The 17871-nt window shown below is 38.6% G+C and overlaps 1 protein-coding gene across 3 annotated transcripts in view; it reads right to left on the reverse strand.

The window, feature by feature from the left end:
- The window catches only part of LOC126257526 (uncharacterized), a 178103-nt gene that overhangs the window by 54533 nt on the left and 105699 nt on the right, over positions 1-17871 (reverse strand). The gene's annotated exons all lie outside the window — the stretch shown is intronic.

A 17871-nucleotide genomic window follows, 5' to 3' on the forward strand; every position in this document is an offset into this window, starting at 1 on the left:
CAGTTCAATGAAGTGCCGTGATACGTCAACAGACTCAAATGGAATACTGTTTTTTGTGCACATAGCCACTCCCCCACTCCACAAAGAACTCCTTGAAAAAAAAAAAAGCCCAGCTAATCTGTATCCCGGTAAAAGAAACCTCTGAATTGTCAAAATATTTAATGATGCTCCAATATATCAATACTGTCAGAGTCAACACCTATAAGCAGTTCACTACCTCTTATATTTTGATGAAATATGCTAATTCCTTCTCTACTTGGATACCTGACCACCTCTGAAGGTGATTCCTTTGTTAGAGAACTTCTTTAAGCAGGTATAACTACCAGCTGACTTCAATCTAAAATATGTGTAACTCAAACACCAACTACTACATGAATTTTTCCATGAGTGATCCCACCACCACCCACTAGATTGTCACCTATAAGCACTGCCAGCCTCCCCTTCCCATCCCTAACACAATCTATTGATAGATTCAACTGGCATCACTGTAGTGTGAGCCATGCCCTCTGCCATCAGTGCCTACTCCAGCCCCATGTTAACATGCCTAACAGCAGCATCAAGATAAGGCTGATCATGATGCTGAAAAGTTGCACAAAGTGCACATTAGAGCCACCAGTTTGAGTAGCTATCTTTACCAGGTCACCACCTACATCATATTCCCTGTCCCTATCAAGACTATTCCCTGCTCCACCCACAGTCACTACCTGATCCTCTTTCATAAAATTCCTCCATAACACCCGTACGCTGTCATTCAGCTCAGCCAACCCTGCACTAGACTTCACAATGCTGACGACATGGTACTCACTCCCCAACACTTACTGCAACTGCTGGCCCCCACCTCTGCCAAGCGAACTACCTAGCAGCAGAACCTTGCTTTTTTTGTTAGTAATTGCAACTGACTTAGGCTTCCTAACTGCTTAAGACTGCTGCATGTTCCTAAACCTACAGCTACAAGAGGCTACTCTCCACTCAACTCTGACAGTTGGTCTTATCTATTGCTTACACACAACGTACAACTGTCTGAATATCTCCTCCTCCTAGCTGCCTTCAATAGTAGAACTATTTAAAAAACTAACAAGAGTAGTCTTGAAATTCTCTCTCTACTAAGAAAGTAACAATTTTTATTAATACTACTAAACCACAACTAACACCAATACCACCAAAACTTCACACAATTACTTAGCCGAAACCAAAAATTCAAGCGCCTATTGGAACACTCAAAGAAATCAAAACAGTTAATGAAAATTTTACTGACATATTTCACTAGAAACAATAAGAAACATCAGCTGAAAACTACCGCACAGAATTTACTAAACAACTTCAGCATACAAACAACTCTAAAAAACTCAGTGGGTGAAAGTTTCTTAAAGTTTATTAAAACAGTTATTTCACCAGAAACAGCACGAGACGCTGTTGAAAACTACTATACCTGATAACTGTATAACAGTGCACAAACAACTTAATAACTGCTACAGCTGCAACCATATGTAGCGAAATGTAAACACACTGCTGAGGCCTGTGACTCGAATGAATGACGTAAGCACACTCATGAATAACAGACCACACGAATAAATAACACAGAAAGAAAGACTGAGATGAATGAAAATCCACTAATACGTTATTTTGATAGCAAAAATTAACACAAATAAATTTTGAAATGAGTATATGAAGTCTAAAACATTATAAAATATTGGCGAGCAATTTGAACAGCAGTACAGCACACGCGGTGCCAAAGCTTCAGTTAAACATAAAGACATATTTCAACATAAAGTTATTATCTTTAAAACAACACCAACGAAATAATACATGAAACTAAGATAGCCTACAGCATTTTAAAGTATTTCCCGAAAATTGCGAGCTCAAAATGGGGCTCAAGGCTTTGTCTTCAGTGGCTTGTATCTCGGACCTGGAATTTTTTTGGGCAAAACAAAAAAATACAGCTTTCTTCCCCGATGCAATGTAATGTTAAATTTTTTAACTGGAAGTGTAAGTGTTGTTTACCTGTGCTTCTTATATTGTAAGAAAAATTAAAGCACAATATTAATAAAATAAATTCATGGGACGCTAAATAGTTGCTTCAATAAATATGACACTTATAATTTGTGTAAAGTTAACTATGTAACATTTTGCATGTTAATTAAATTTTCATAATTAATTACAGCTGGTTTTTTGGCATGTTTTTTAAATTACAACAAACATGGTCAGAGGTAACTTCAAATTTGCCCCATGTAAGCATGTTAGGACATTTGCTGTTCATGTTTTATGTTAATGGCCTGGATGATGATTTTCATAGCAACCTCAGATGTGTTTTCAAATGGCACAGTTATCTATAATGAAGTATATGCTACAATAAGCTTGTGATAAGCAGGAAATCCGGGTTTGAGTCCCGGTCTGGCAAGATCTGGGTTTGAGTCCAGGTCCAACACAAATTTTCATTTTCGTAATTCAATTCTACAGCTGATGGTAATCCTGATTCATAATCGCGAATTCATTTGATGTATAATTAAGTATTGTCTAACAAATATGCTCAAAAAACCAGTCAGATCTTACAAAATGGAACAAGTGGAACAAAGATTGGCAACTTGTTTAAATGTTCAAAAATACAAAATTGTGCAGATCACAAAACTTGTTGGGAATATATGAACAATATTCAGGATGTAACAAGAAAGTACAACCCAAATTACAGGAGACATTTCTCACACACAGACGAAGAAATTATGTTACATGAACATGGGTTTGGAAACACTTTGTTTCCATGTTACAACATGTTTTCTCCAACTCATTAATCATGGGAAACACACAAGAACATAATTTTAGAATCATTGGGAACATGCACTCTTGGTGACATCTGGTTTGTTGTGCACCACCAGTGTTTTGTTTTACAAGTCCCTGTTGCCACGTGATGTATGTCATTGCTTGTTTACAGTAACATCTACTTTTCTAGCGATCAGAATGACCAATGCAAGTACACGGATTACTACATAGAGTTAATCACAGACTTGGCTCATACAATGGCAGTGTACATGAATGCAGAGATGGGAGATACCTATCTGATGTATGGATTAGCCGATGACAAAGGCGCACATGCTCAACGTTTATACCATGAGAGATTTCCAGGACGAAGGTCCCCAATTTGAAGCTACTGATCACCACCTTACAGAACATTGAGCATTTATGCCTGATACTCGAGACTGGGGGAGGCCTAGAAGAGACACCGCAACAGGAGGTGGCAATTCTTCATGCAGTTGATGACAACCCTAGTGTCGGTATAAGACATGTAGCTGTAACACTAAATGTTGACCACATGACTGTCTGGCGAGAGTTTTATGAGGACCAGCTGTATCCGCACCATTTACAGTGTGTGCAGGCATTATCAGCAGCTGATTTTTCTGCACAGGTACCCTTCAAGAAAGTGTCAACCCTAATTTTTGTGCAATGGTGCTGTTCAGAGATGAGGTGTTGTTTCAATGAGATAATGTTGTTAACTTTCAGAATTTGAATGTATGGGCAGATGCCAATCCTCAAGCAACTGTTGAAGCAAGTCATCAACAAAGATTTTCTGTCAATGCTTGGGACGGCATTGTTGGTGACTGTTTAGTAGGGTCTCTCTCTTTGTTCCACTTAGGCTTAATGGACAATGTTAACACAATTTTGTAGAGAATGTTCTACCTGATCTGTTAGCAGATGTACCTTTAGCTGTACAACAAAACATGTACTATATGCAAGATGGAGCATTCCCATTTAGTGCTAATGTATATCAGCTTCTAAATAACAGAGCTGGTGATAGAAGGAGAGGTAGAGATTGACCAATTGCCTGCTCTCCACAGTTTCTGATGCTAAACACACTGGACTTTTACTTGTGGGGGCATTTGAAAGCTCTTGTGTATGGAACCCCAGTACAAGATGTTCACAATCTTCATGGCCATATCTTGGAAGGCTGTGAAAGCATACACAATACTCTAGGGATACGTCAGCACATCCAAGATTCACTACGACAGTTGATCTACATCTACATCTACATTTATACTCCGCAAGCCACCCAACGGTGTGTGGCGGAGGGCACTTTACGTGCCACTGTCATTACCTCCCTTTCCTGTTCCAGTCGCGTATGGTTCGCGGGAAGAACGACTGTCTGAAAGCCTCCGTGCGCGCACTAATCTCTCTAATTTTACATTCGTAAACATGTGTCAATGTCCACAAAGGGCATATTGAACATCAACTGTGAGAAAGAGTTGCATGTGTTATGCTTGTGCATTTACCATGATTAATGAGTTGGAGAAAGTGAGTTCTAATTTAGAAACAAAGCGTTTCCAGACCCACTTTCATATATTGTAATTTCTTTGTCTGTGTGTGAGGAATGTGTCCCACTATTTGAACCTTACTGTGTGTGTACTCTCTAGTGTTAACATGACAACATATTATATTGTTAAAGGCTAATCTATGCAGTGTGGCTGTAATTTAATTTAAAATAAAACTCTCATTAAGATACAAAATGTTACACAGTTAGCTTTACACAAATTAGAAAGTGCAGTCATATTTATTGAAGACAACTATTTACTGTGACAAGAATTTATTTTATTAATATTGAGTTTTAACTTTGCTTTCAATGTAAAAACACAGCTAAATAACATTAACACTTCCAGTAAAAAATTTAACTCTATGTTGAATAGTTGTGACTGTAAAGTATAATTTACTACTTTTTGAAACCATGCAGAAATTTGAAGACCTTCATTAATGATTTCTTAATTTTGACCCAACAAATCCTTAGGCAGAGAAGATTCTCTCAATGGATACAGTGCTGGTATGGCAAGCAAAGAGGCACTAATAAAGTAGCTGTAAGAAAGGGTTAGTGTTTTGAATAAATTAAGAACAGGAATTGAAATTCAACTATTTAATCATCAATATGAAAAAAATCCAAAAACCCTGTTTTATGCACTCTGTTGGTTAACAATAATAATAATAAAAAAAACTGGTTTCTTCTCAACCCTGATTCTATCCTATGGTAATGTTTTAATATGCTTTGCCTTACTCCTGCAATTTAGTGTTCAGAATAACTTACTTCACTAGGCTAGCTCTAACAGGTTATGGGCCCGGTGAATGCATTCTGAATAACAAGTATTCCGATATACAGAAGAAAAAAAACCACTAGAATAGTCTTAAATAAGAAAGTATATAGTGAAAGCTATCGGGATGAGTCAGTTGAGCAATAGACTGCATAGTACTGTCCTTTAATCAACAAAAGGTAATTGTGAAAAATACGTGTGGCACAAATGCTGCAAATACAGTGTCTTTTAGCGAGAATTACGCTATGTGCAAATTTACTGAGGAAGCATACTTACACTTGGACAATTTATTGGAAGTGGTGATTGGTACACTGAAGCCCACTGAGCAAAATTTACACGAAAAGTCCGATTACTCCGTGAATTTATAACCACTTGGCAGAATACGTTAAGAACACAGACTAGTAAGTCAACAATACAACATCTCCATCAAACTGACTAAGGAATATTGGGTTCAAGTTTGCTGATGAATGGATAGGCACATTATTGCTAGCAGAACACCTCAAAAAATTTTCACCAAAGGTTATTCACCAATGATCATAGTGTTAGAAAGCTTACGCACACAAATTACGGGAGACAGCGTAATAATGAAGATCCTGGAGGATGTGAAAAGTATATCACAGTGTCATAATACAGAGAAGGAAACAGCTTCAGCATTTTATTCTAAGAAGAAACCAGTGAAGTGCTATAATTGTCAGAAGGAGGGTCACATCACATCCTAATGTCACGGAAGGTCAAGAACAGTGGAAAAAGGTATGATGCAAATAGTCAAGAAAGGAGAACAGCTGATCAAGGCATAGCACAACCCATTTATTACTGTTTTGCAGACATGGGTATTAGAGAACTAGAATGGATATAAAATTCAGAAGCATCGTTGGATACTATTAGAGACAAAACAGCTCTTTATGATGCTCCTACTAAAACATCTATAGGTATACCTATAGTGGATAGCTCCAAGATACAATGTGAAATTGCTAGAAAGGTTGACCTTACTATAATTGTAAATGGAGAATCAGAAAGTACGGGGCATGTTTTTTAAGTAAGTACCGTTTTGAAATTAAAAAGACACATGCTAAGATATCTCAACAATTTTATTTTTACATGAAAGCCTGTACCTTAATCTACGCACGGACGCCATAACAGTCTGATTCTTCCTTGTTTACGTTGTGTACTGAGTGATAATCGCGAGTCCCGCCGACTGTGAAGGACGGGATGTAATAAGATTTCTTAGTGCTAAAGGCCTAAAAGCGATCGATATTCATCATGAGATCTGTGCAGTTTACGGAGCAAACATTATGAGTGATGGAATGGTAAGAAAGTGGGTGAGAGCATTTAAAGGTGGCTGCACAAATGTGCATGATTAACAACAGAGTGGGCGTCCTTCAGTCGTTAATGAAAGTTTGGTGCAGGAAGTAGACAATAAGGTGAGAGAAAACAGACGCTTTACGATTTCCTCCTTGCGGGATGACTTTCCTAATGTTTCTCGTAGTGTTTTGTATGGCATTGTGACTGAGCACTTGAATTACCGAAAATTGTGTGCATGTTGGGTACCGAAAATGTTGACGGATGCGCACAAAACCAAACGTTTAGACAGTGCATTGACGTTCCTTGAGCGGTACTACAACGGCAGTGATGATTTCTTAAGCCAAATTGTTACAGGTGATGAAACATGAGTGGCCTACGTCACACCAGAATCAAAGCAACAGCCCACGGAATTTGAGCAAGGGCATCGTTTCGCTGCAAGACAATGCCCGCCCGCATCTGGCGAATCAGACCAAAGATCTCATCACATCTTTTTGATGGGAAACTCTAGAGCATCCTCCATGCAGCCCCAATCTTGCGTCCAGTGACTACCTTCTGTTCCTGCACTTGAAGAAACACCTGGGCGGTCATCGTCTTAAAGACAATGTCAAAACAGTGGTGATGCAGTGGTTAACAAGTCAGGCGGCCAACTTCTATGAGGAGGGTATTCAAAAACTGGTACAACGTTATGACAAGTGCCTCAGTATTGACGGAAATTATGTAGAATAGTAGATTAAGGTACAGGCTTTCATGTAAAAATAAAATTATTGAGATATCTTAGCACGTCTTTCTTTAATTTCAAAATGGTACTTACTTAAAAAACACACCCCGTATTACAGCACAAAACATCTACTGTCAGGGCCCAGACTACTTAATTATCAAAAGGAAATGATTCTGACCAATAAAGCATATTGTAAAGGTTCAGCCAGCACTTTTTGGGAACTGCCTCATATCCAACTCAAGGCTGAGAGACCTCACGAAAGGGAAAGTGTGAGAAGGTGGAAATAGAGCGAGCAAGTAAACACTGGAGATACCAAGGGCAGCAGATCTCCCAAGTACAAACATCCCTCTCCAGGTCTCTACAGCACAGGAAGAAACCAATGCAAGTCCACAGCAAAAGGAATAATCCGGAAGACTAAAAGGCTAGGGAAAGCAGTACAAGGTACTGAGTCGGAGCAGGGATAACCTTCAAAATGATAATGTAAGGGCATTTTTGAGCAGTGAGAGTGAGAGTGAGAGGCAGGGTAGAAGCTGAAGAGAGTGCAAGTAGGCACACCACCCAGCAGCACTGAGAAGGTAGCAGCCGCTACTAAGGGGACTGTAAAGACATTGACTATAAGACGACTGATACTCCAGTGAAGCATCTGCAACTGTTGGTTAAGTAAAAACTGTACCTTTTCATTGGGACAGTAATGAACAGAGACTGCCTGTCTCTGTCTCAAGCAGTTTGTTGTGTAGAATTTCAGTTGATGGTAAGAATACGTCACAGTCTGGTGCTTGTCTACTGGAAGATAGGACAAAGGTGCAGGGATTAAGAGTGAGTTACACCAATGTTCTATGCCCAGTGGTTCTGAAGTGACCAGAACCAGTGGTACAAACACAGTTGTGTTAAAATATGGAAACTAAGTTCTGGCTGAATCTGTAGGCAATTATATGAAACAGTGTACTTAGAAAGGGGCAAAGAGTCAGATGTCTCACATCTCTTTTGTATTAATAGTTAAATAAACTCGTTTAAAGTGGAAATCTGCATTTACCATTTCAGTAGACCAGTGATGACAAATCCTCCCCACTGTACCTGCACAATCTTAAGCAGCCAAGGAGATCCTACGCCCTCTCATCACCATTACAAAGGTTGATTAAGGTAATCACAGACCCACAGTGCCAATGACGCCCTGATTATGTCATGCTGGCTAATATCAACCCTATATTGGTGAACTGAACCCTAGGATATGACATGTGTAAAAGATGTTGCTATTAAATTATTACCTGTAAATGAACTAGTCAAGAAGTGCAACAGAGTAACCTTCAACATAAAGGAGTAATTATAGCTATGGCAACAAATTAAAGGATAAATCTTCATGTTAGATACTGCTGAAGATGTAGATGAAGAGACATAGATAAAGTGTAAACCATTTTGTGTACCGTGTAAAAGGTTTGTTATTGTGCAAAAGGATACGGCATCTAAACAGAAGAAGTGTGTCATTAATAAATATATGACAACAGGACTGGAAGATAGCAGTAAATGCAAGGAACCCTGTGATATATGTTTACGAGAGAAACATGCTACATTACTGCTGAAGTCTACTAAAAGCAGAACAAGGGACATCTCATTGTTAATACATATGGACATTTGTGGACCAATAATGTGCGAGTCTGTAGGTGGAAGCCATTTTTTTCTTATGTTGACAGAAGACTACTCCAGATACAAACTTTTTTTCCGTTCTAAAGATAAAGTGAGTGAGATATTGAGGACTTTCGCAATATGATACATAGGTAAAAATGGGAAAGACGATTAAAATGTTCAATTTTCAGATCTGATGATAGCACAGAGTATAACAACCAAAAACTCAAAAAATGTTTGAAGGGAGTACAAATTAGATACCAAACCAGCATCAGATACAGTCCATCCCAAAATGGGAGCTGCAGGGTTATCAAACAGGACAACTATTGAGAGCACATGAAGCAATTTGCCAGAGCTACACCTACATCCACTCTCTGTAAATCACCATGAGCTGTATGGCAGAGGGTAAGCCCCATTGTACCAGTTATCAGGGTTTCTTCCTGTTCCATTCATGTATAGAGTGCGGGAAGAATGATTGTTTAAATGCCTCTGTGTGTGCAGTAATTATTCTAGCCTTATCCTCATGATCCCTATGTGAGTGATACATTGGGAGGGGGGTGGGGGGTGTAGTATATCCCTAAAGTACTCATTTAAAGCTGGTTCTTGAAACTTTGTTAGTAGACTTTCTCAGGAGTCTTCTCCTCAAGAGTCTGCCAGTTCAGTTCCTTCAGTATCTCTCTGCCACTCTCCCCTAGATTAAACAAACCTGTGAGCATTCATGCTGCTCTTCTCTGTACACATTCCACATCCCCTGTTAGTCCTATCTTGTATGGGTACCACACATTTGGACAATATTCTAGGATGGGTTACATGTGTGATTTGTAAGCAATCTCTTTAGTAGACTGATTGCACTCCACCAATATTCTACCAATAAACCAAAGTCTACCTCCAGCTTTACTCATGACAGAACATACGTGATCATTGTATTTCATATCCCTACAAAGTGTTACACCCAGGTATTTGTACAAGTTGGCCGATTCTAACAGTGACTCATTAATATTACAGTCTTTGGATACTATGTTTTTAGGTTCTGTGGAGTGCAAAATTTTACACATTTCTGAACATTTACAGCCAGCTGCCAATCTCTGCGCCATGTTGAAATCTTATGAAGATCTGACTGAATATTCATGCAGCTTCCCTCACACAGTATTTCATTGTGGATAATTTCATCGTCTGCAAAAAGCCTGATTTTACTGTTATTATTGCCTGCAAAGTCATTAATGTACAACATTAACAGCAAGGGTCCAAACACACTTATCCTGGGACACAATCGAAGTTCCTCCTACATCCAACAATGACTCTCCATCCAAGATAACATGCAGTGTCCTCCCTACCAAAAAGTCCTCTGTCCAGCCACAAATTTTACTCGATACTCCACATGATCGTACTTTCGGCAATAAGCATAGGTACTGAATCCAATGCTTTTTAGAAAGCAAGAAGTACTGCATCTACCTGGTTGCTTGATTCAAAGCTTTCAGTATGTTATGTGAGAAAAGTGGGAGTTGGGTTTCACATGATAGATGTTTTTCGAAATCTATGCTGGTTGATACTGAGGAGGTTGTTCTGTTCACGATACTTCATTATGTTTGGGCTGAGAATATGTTCTAAGATTCTACAACAAATTATGTCAAGGAGATTGGACAGTAGTTTTGTGGATCACTTTTAGTACCCTTCCTGTAGTCAGGTGTGACCTCTGCCTTTTTCCAAGAAATGGGCATGGTTTTTTGTTCGAAGGATCTACAATAGAGAAGAGGGGCTAACTCAGACACAAATGCAGTATAAAGTCTGACAAGGATTGAATCAGAGCCTAGAGCTTTGTTCTATCTTAACAATTTCAGTGGTTTCTTAACACCACTGATTAATACTTACTTCATTCATCTTTTCAGTGGTGCAAGGATTAAACAGGGGCAATTCTCCCGGGTCTTGTAAAGGAACTTTAGAAAAGAGAGTTAAGTATTTTAGCTTTTGCTCTGCAACCCACAATTTCAGTTTGTCTCATTTGCTAGGGACTTCATACAAACTTTGGGGCCACTAACAGCCTTACACATGACCAGAATTTCTTCAGGTTTTGTGAAATGGCATTTGATAGTATTCTACTACTGTATTCAATGAAGGCAACGTGCATTGCTCTCTTGACAGCCAAACGCGTTTCACTATATGTTTTTGGATAGGCTCAGTTCAACAGCAGAGTATGGGAAAACAGAGCCCCAAATCTAAGAAAGATATTTTTGGAGGATATTGTGGGCACTTAAAGAGTAATAAAACTCATAAATCCGACAAATGAGAAGATACTGTGGAGACTTGAGGCTTATAAAAAGGAATTAAATGATATCATCAATAGAGTACTATCACGTCATTAATGTCATCAAGCCCAAGAAAAACTAATTCTTGAAGAGAAATAGAAACTGAAGAAGATGAAGAAGAAGACATTGTTCTCATCTACCTAAACCTAAAGAATACCTTGGTTATTAAATGTAAGAAGCCCAATATTTTAATGGAGAACCTACAACAGCTGAAGAGTGTATGAGCGGTCCACAATCTCAACAATGAAGAGACACTATGGAAAGAGATCTGGAGTCAATTTTTCTACAGGAAACTTTTGATTGGGGTGAAATGCCAGAAAGGTAAGAAACTGTTAAAAGCACAATGGGTGTTTAACATAATAAAAAAACTTGCGTGTGCAGCACCAAAATAAAAAACACGACTTGCAATCATGGAATACTCAAAAAAAAAAAGAAGGGAAATACTACAGAGAAAGGCTCTTGCCAGTGGTAAAATATGAAGCACTTAGATACCTTTAGTCCTCCCCACTGTACCTGCACAATCTTAAACAGCCAAGGAGATCCTACGCCCTCTCATCACCATTACAAAGGTTGATTAAGGTAATCACAGACCCACAGTGCCAATGACGCCCTGATTATGTCATGCTGGCTAATATCAACCCTATATTGGTGAACTGAACCCTAGGATATGACATGTGTAAAAGATGTTGCTATTAAATTATTACCTGTAAATGAACTAGTCAAGAAGTGCAACAGAGTAACCTTCAACATAAAGGAGTAATTATAGCTATGGCAACAAATTAAAGGATAAATCTTCATGTTAGATACTGCTGAAGATGTAGATGAAGAGACATAGATAAAGTGTAAACCATTTTGTGTACCGTGTAAAAGGTTTGTTATTGTGCAAAAGGATACGGCATCTAAACAGAAGAAGTGTGTCATTAATAAATATATGACAACAGGACTGGAAGATAGCAGTAAATGCAAGGAACCCTGTGATATATGTTTACGAGAGAAACATGCTACATTACTGCTGAAGTCTACTAAAAGCAGAACAAGGGACATCTCATTGTTAATACATATGGACATTTGTGGACCAATAATGTGCGAGTCTGTAGGTGGAAGCCATTTTTTTCTTATGTTGACAGAAGACTACTCCAGATACAAACTTTTTTTTCCGTTCTAAAGATAAAGTGAGTGAGATATTGAGGACTTTCGCAATATGATACATAGGTAAAAATGGGAAAGACGATTAAAATGTTCAATTTTCAGATCTGATGATAGCACAGAGTATAACAACCAAAAACTCAAAAAATGTTTGAAGGGAGTACAAATTAGATACCAAACCAGCATCAGATACAGTCCATCCCAAAATGGGAGCTGCAGGGTTATCAAACAGGACAACTATTGAGAGCACATGAAGCAATTTGCCAGAGCTACACCTACATCCACTCTCTGTAAATCACCATGAGCTGTATGGCAGAGGGTAAGCCCCATTGTACCAGTTATCAGGGTTTCTTCCTGTTCCATTCATGTATAGAGTGCGGGAAGAATGATTGTTTAAATGCCTCTGTGTGTGCAGTAATTATTCTAGCCTTATCCTCATGATCCCTATGTGAGTGATACATTGGGAGGGGGGTGGGGGGTGTAGTATATCCCTAAAGTACTCATTTAAAGCTGGTTCTTGAAACTTTGTTAGTAGACTTTCTCAGGAGTCTTCTCCTCAAGAGTCTGCCAGTTCAGTTCCTTCAGTATCTCTCTGCCACTCTCCCCTAGATTAAACAAACCTGTGAGCATTCATGCTGCTCTTCTCTGTACACATTCCACATCCCCTGTTAGTCCTATCTTGTATGGGTACCACACATTTGGACAATATTCTAGGATGGGTTACATGTGTGATTTGTAAGCAATCTCTTTAGTAGACTGATTGCACTCCACCAATATTCTACCAATAAACCAAAGTCTACCTCCAGCTTTACTCATGACAGAACATACGTGATCATTGTATTTCATATCCCTACAAAGTGTTACACCCAGGTATTTGTACAAGTTGGCCGATTCTAACAGTGACTCATTAATATTACAGTCTTTGGATACTATGTTTTTAGGTTCTGTGGAGTGCAAAATTTTACACATTTCTGAACATTTACAGCCAGCTGCCAATCTCTGCGCCATGTTGAAATCTTATGAAGATCTGACTGAATATTCATGCAGCTTCCCTCACACAGTATTTCATTGTGGATAATTTCATCGTCTGCAAAAAGCCTGATTTTACTGTTATTATTGCCTGCAAAGTCATTAATGTACAACATTAACAGCAAGGGTCCAAACACACTTATCCTGGGACACAATCGAAGTTCCTCCTACATCCAACAATGACTCTCCATCCAAGATAACATGCAGTGTCCTCCCTACCAAAAAGTCCTCTGTCCAGCCACAAATTTTACTCGATACTCCACATGATCGTACTTTCGGCAATAAGCATAGGTACTGAATCCAATGCTTTTTAGAAAGCAAGAAGTACTGCATCTACCTGGTTGCTTGATTCAAAGCTTTCAGTATGTTATGTGAGAAAAGTGGGAGTTGGGTTTCACATGATAGATGTTTTTCGAAATCTATGCTGGTTGATACTGAGGAGGTTGTTCTGTTCACGATACTTCATTATGTTTGGGCTGAGAATATGTTCTAAGATTCTACAACAAATTATGTCAAGGAGATTGGACAGTAGTTTTGTGGATCACTTTTAGTACCCTTCCTGTAGTCAGGTGTGACCTCTGCCTTTTTCCAAGAAATGGGCATGGTTTTTTGTTCGAAGGATCTACAATAGAGAAGAGGGGCTAACTCAGACACAAATGCAGTATAAAGTCTGACAAGGATTGAATCAGAGCCTAGAGCTTTGTTCTATCTTAACAATTTCAGTGGTTTCTTAACACCACTGATTAATACTTACTTCATTCATCTTTTCAGTGGTGCAAGGATTAAACAGGGGCAATTCTCCCGGGTCTTGTAAAGGAACTTTAGAAAAGAGAGTTAAGTATTTTAGCTTTTGCTCTGCAACCCACAATTTCAGTTTGTCTCATTTGCTAGGGACTTCATACAAACTTTGGGGCCACTAACAGCCTTACACATGACCAGAATTTCTTCAGGTTTTGTGAAATGGCATTTGATAGTATTCTACTACTGTATTCAATGAAGGCAACGTGCATTGCTCTCTTGACAGCCAAACGCGTTTCACTATATGTTTTTGGATAGGCTCAGTTCAACAGCAGAGTATGGGAAAACAGAGCCCCAAATCTAAGAAAGATATTTTTGGAGGATATTGTGGGCACTTAAAGAGTAATAAAACTCATAAATCCGACAAATGAGAAGATACTGTGGAGACTTGAGGCTTATAAAAAGGAATTAAATGATATCATCAATAGAGTACTATCGCGTCATTAATGTCATCAAGCCCAAGAAAAACTAATTCTTGAAGAGAAATAGAAACTGAAGAACATGAAGAAGAAGACATTGTTCTCATCTACCTAAACCTAAAGAATACCTTGGTTATTAAATGTAAGAAGCCCAATATTTTAATGGAGAACCTACAACAGCTGAAGAGTGTATGAGCGGTCCACAATCTCAACAATGAAGAGACGCTATGGAAAGAGATCTGGAGTCAATTTTTCTACAGGAAACTTTTGATTGGGGTGAAATGCCAGAAAGGTAAGAAACTGTTAAAAGCACAATGGGTGTTTAACATAATAAAAAAACTTGCGTGTGCAGCACCAAAATAAAAAACACGACTTGCAATCATGGAATACTCAAAAAAAAGAAGGGAAATACTACAGAGAAAGGCTCTTGCCAGTGGTAAAATATGAAGCACTTAGATACCTTTAGTCCTGGCAATAAGAGATTTTCTAAATCACCAAATGGACCTGAATACGGCCTACATTGAAAAAAGTATTTCTGCACTGAAAAAAATTATTTACAGAGTGAAGTAAAGTGGACATTGCTGGAACAGATGTTTGCATGAAATCTCGATAAACGTGGGTATGAAACGATCTAAGGCAGAGCCTGGATCTATTATAGCAAAGGTAAAGAAGAGATCACAATAATGACTATATGGACGGGTGATTTTATTCTGACTAAAAATGAAAAACAGAAGAACAATGACTTTAAGAGAGAACTCCAACAAATGTTTAACTTGCGTGACTTGGAAATGGATTGTTAAAAATAAGGAGACAGAAGAGTTATAGAAAGAGCAATCAACAACACTGAGAAGTTTTTGGAAAAAAATAAATATCTGAATGACCTCAAACCCTTTCTTCATCAATGAAACCAGGAGCCAAGTTAACAACCAATGAAGGAGCCTTCTGTATTTGTTGCAAACTTCAATGCCTGAATATCAAAAGGGAACTGCAGACTACAAAGTAAGATATTGTAAAAAGGGAAATACAAAATGCTCAAATGTGTGTGAAATCTTAGGGACTTAACTGCTACGGTCATCAGTCCCTAAGCTTACACACTACTTAACCTAAATTATCCTAAGGACAAACACACACACACACACACACACACACACACACACACACACACACACACGAGTGAGGACTCGAACCCCCGCCGGGACCAACCGCACAGTCCATGACTGCAGCGCCTTAGACCGCTCGGGTAACCCCGCGCGGCGGAAATACAACATTTGAGGGAAATAGTGATGCAGATTGTAGATGTGAATTAGAGAAAGTTGTTGTTGGATAATGTTTTAGATTAATGGGAGAACTTAAATCATGGTAACGTGAAAGACAGTCTGAACAGTAGCCTTGGGCACTGTAGAAGCTTAGTATATGGCTTATAAATATGGAACATAACAAGGTTTTTTGTGAAATCGGTGGAGCTATAAACTTAGCCAAAAATGTCACTTGTGCCAGAACCAAACTCACTGATATAAAGCACAATTTCATAAGGAATCTTATGATCTCACAGAGCAAAGTTCTGTTGTGGTAGAATATTTATGCACAGAGCAGATTTTGGCAGATCTACTTACCAAACCCTTGAGTAAGGGCAAATATCACATGACACTATGAACATCTGAAGTATGTTCAAAGGGGGAAGTTGAGGATATATGGGCAAAATATTTTGTAAGAGTACATGTGCATAGCCAAGGCACTAAATGGAATTGCTTTGTATACTGTGTAGTGTTTCCTTGACAACAAACTGTTGTGATCTATTCTACTTAATGAAGAATGTTAAGAGAGTATCATCAAAAGAGTAGGCCTACTACCACTTCATTAGTGCCACCAAGACTAAGAAATACTAACTCTGGAATAGTAACAGAAACTGAAGAAAAGGAAGAAGACATTGTTTTCATCTACCTAACTCTAAGACTACTCTGGTTACGAAATATATGAAGCCCACTTTAGTATTCAGAATTACTTCTTTTGCTATGCTACTTACAACCAAACCAAATGTGTGCCATTCTATCAGTAGGATTACAATCACAATGTGTCACAACTGACATCAGTCAGCCAGTACAAACGTCTGACTTAGGTTCAGTGGTGGGGTATCAGAAAAATGCAATCAGCCTACAAAAAGGATTGCTTATAAAACACTTGAGTGACCCCATTTTAGCATACTGCTCAAGTGTTTGGACTCATGCCAAACAGCAAACAATAATGCAAACTGAATGTATATATGAAAAAGGACAGCAAAAATGGGCACAGGTTTGTTGGGCCCACAAAAGAGCTTTATGGATATATTGAAAATCTTGACCTGGCAGACACTTTACGATTGATGCAACTATCCTTTGAATGTCTAAAAAGTTTCTTGTAACAGCTCTATGGGACGAGTCATGGAGGACAGTACAACCTTCCATCTTATCGTTCCGGCAGGGATCATGAAGACAATATGAGACAGGGATGGTGAAGACAATATGAGACTAATTACAGAACACACATAGATGTTTACTCAATAATTCTTATTGTACTCCATGCATACATGAATCGAGTAGGAGCCCTAAAAAGTAGCACAATGGGAAGTACCTTCTGCCATGCACTTTAATGCTCATTACATATGAAGATGACCAATAATGAGAATGAAATGGTTAGATGTGAGTGCACGCTTTCATGAGTATTGTCCAACTTCGGGAGGGAGGGATAAGGCCTGTCAGGTACACACAAGACCGTCTTTCTGTAACCGTCTTTCAGTAACGATTTTTTTTTTTTCATAGTTAACACAGGTTATCGCTTTTTATGCAAAGGCATCGGGCAGTGGAGTCGGTGGGAGGAATAATATTTTAAAAACTAACAGACAGATCTACAAAAAATTAATATCACCAACATACAACGAAGAACGGCCTATTTACTGCCACACAGGCGCCAGAAAATAGGGTTATATTCAGATTCAGCCCCATTGATGCAGCAAGAAACTTACCATGGAACTTTATTATCTGTGCTTATCCTAGACGTAAAAGGCGATCAGATTCTTCTCATCCTCAAAGCTAGCATCAGAACACGGACATATACCGTGGACGTGAGGCGCTTATTATAAGAATGGTTATACCAAAATAACAAGCCGCAATTATTTATTCCGTCTAAATACGAGAAAACTACATAAAATTACTACAGCACGAAGAATAAAAACAGTACGTAGTCTATGAGCACAATAAGGCCAGTATTTTCCTCGCAACCGGAAGGCTCTTCCTTACACTACTTCACGAAGTTTTCTAGTAGTATTTTCTCTGCCACACAAACGTAATTTTAAATTGGGAAGTTAGAAATTTATACTGTATTTCATCTGTCTAATCAATATTTTAAACAACCATAGTTTATCACATAAAAGGATGAGTAGCAGTACTAGCCCTATAGGCTTCACAATAGTTTATTCGCACCTTTATCAAGTGTACGGG

This window comes from Schistocerca nitens, chromosome 1, assembly GCF_023898315.1.
Source record: "Schistocerca nitens isolate TAMUIC-IGC-003100 chromosome 1, iqSchNite1.1, whole genome shotgun sequence".
NCBI lineage: Eukaryota > Metazoa > Arthropoda > Insecta > Orthoptera > Acrididae > Schistocerca > Schistocerca nitens.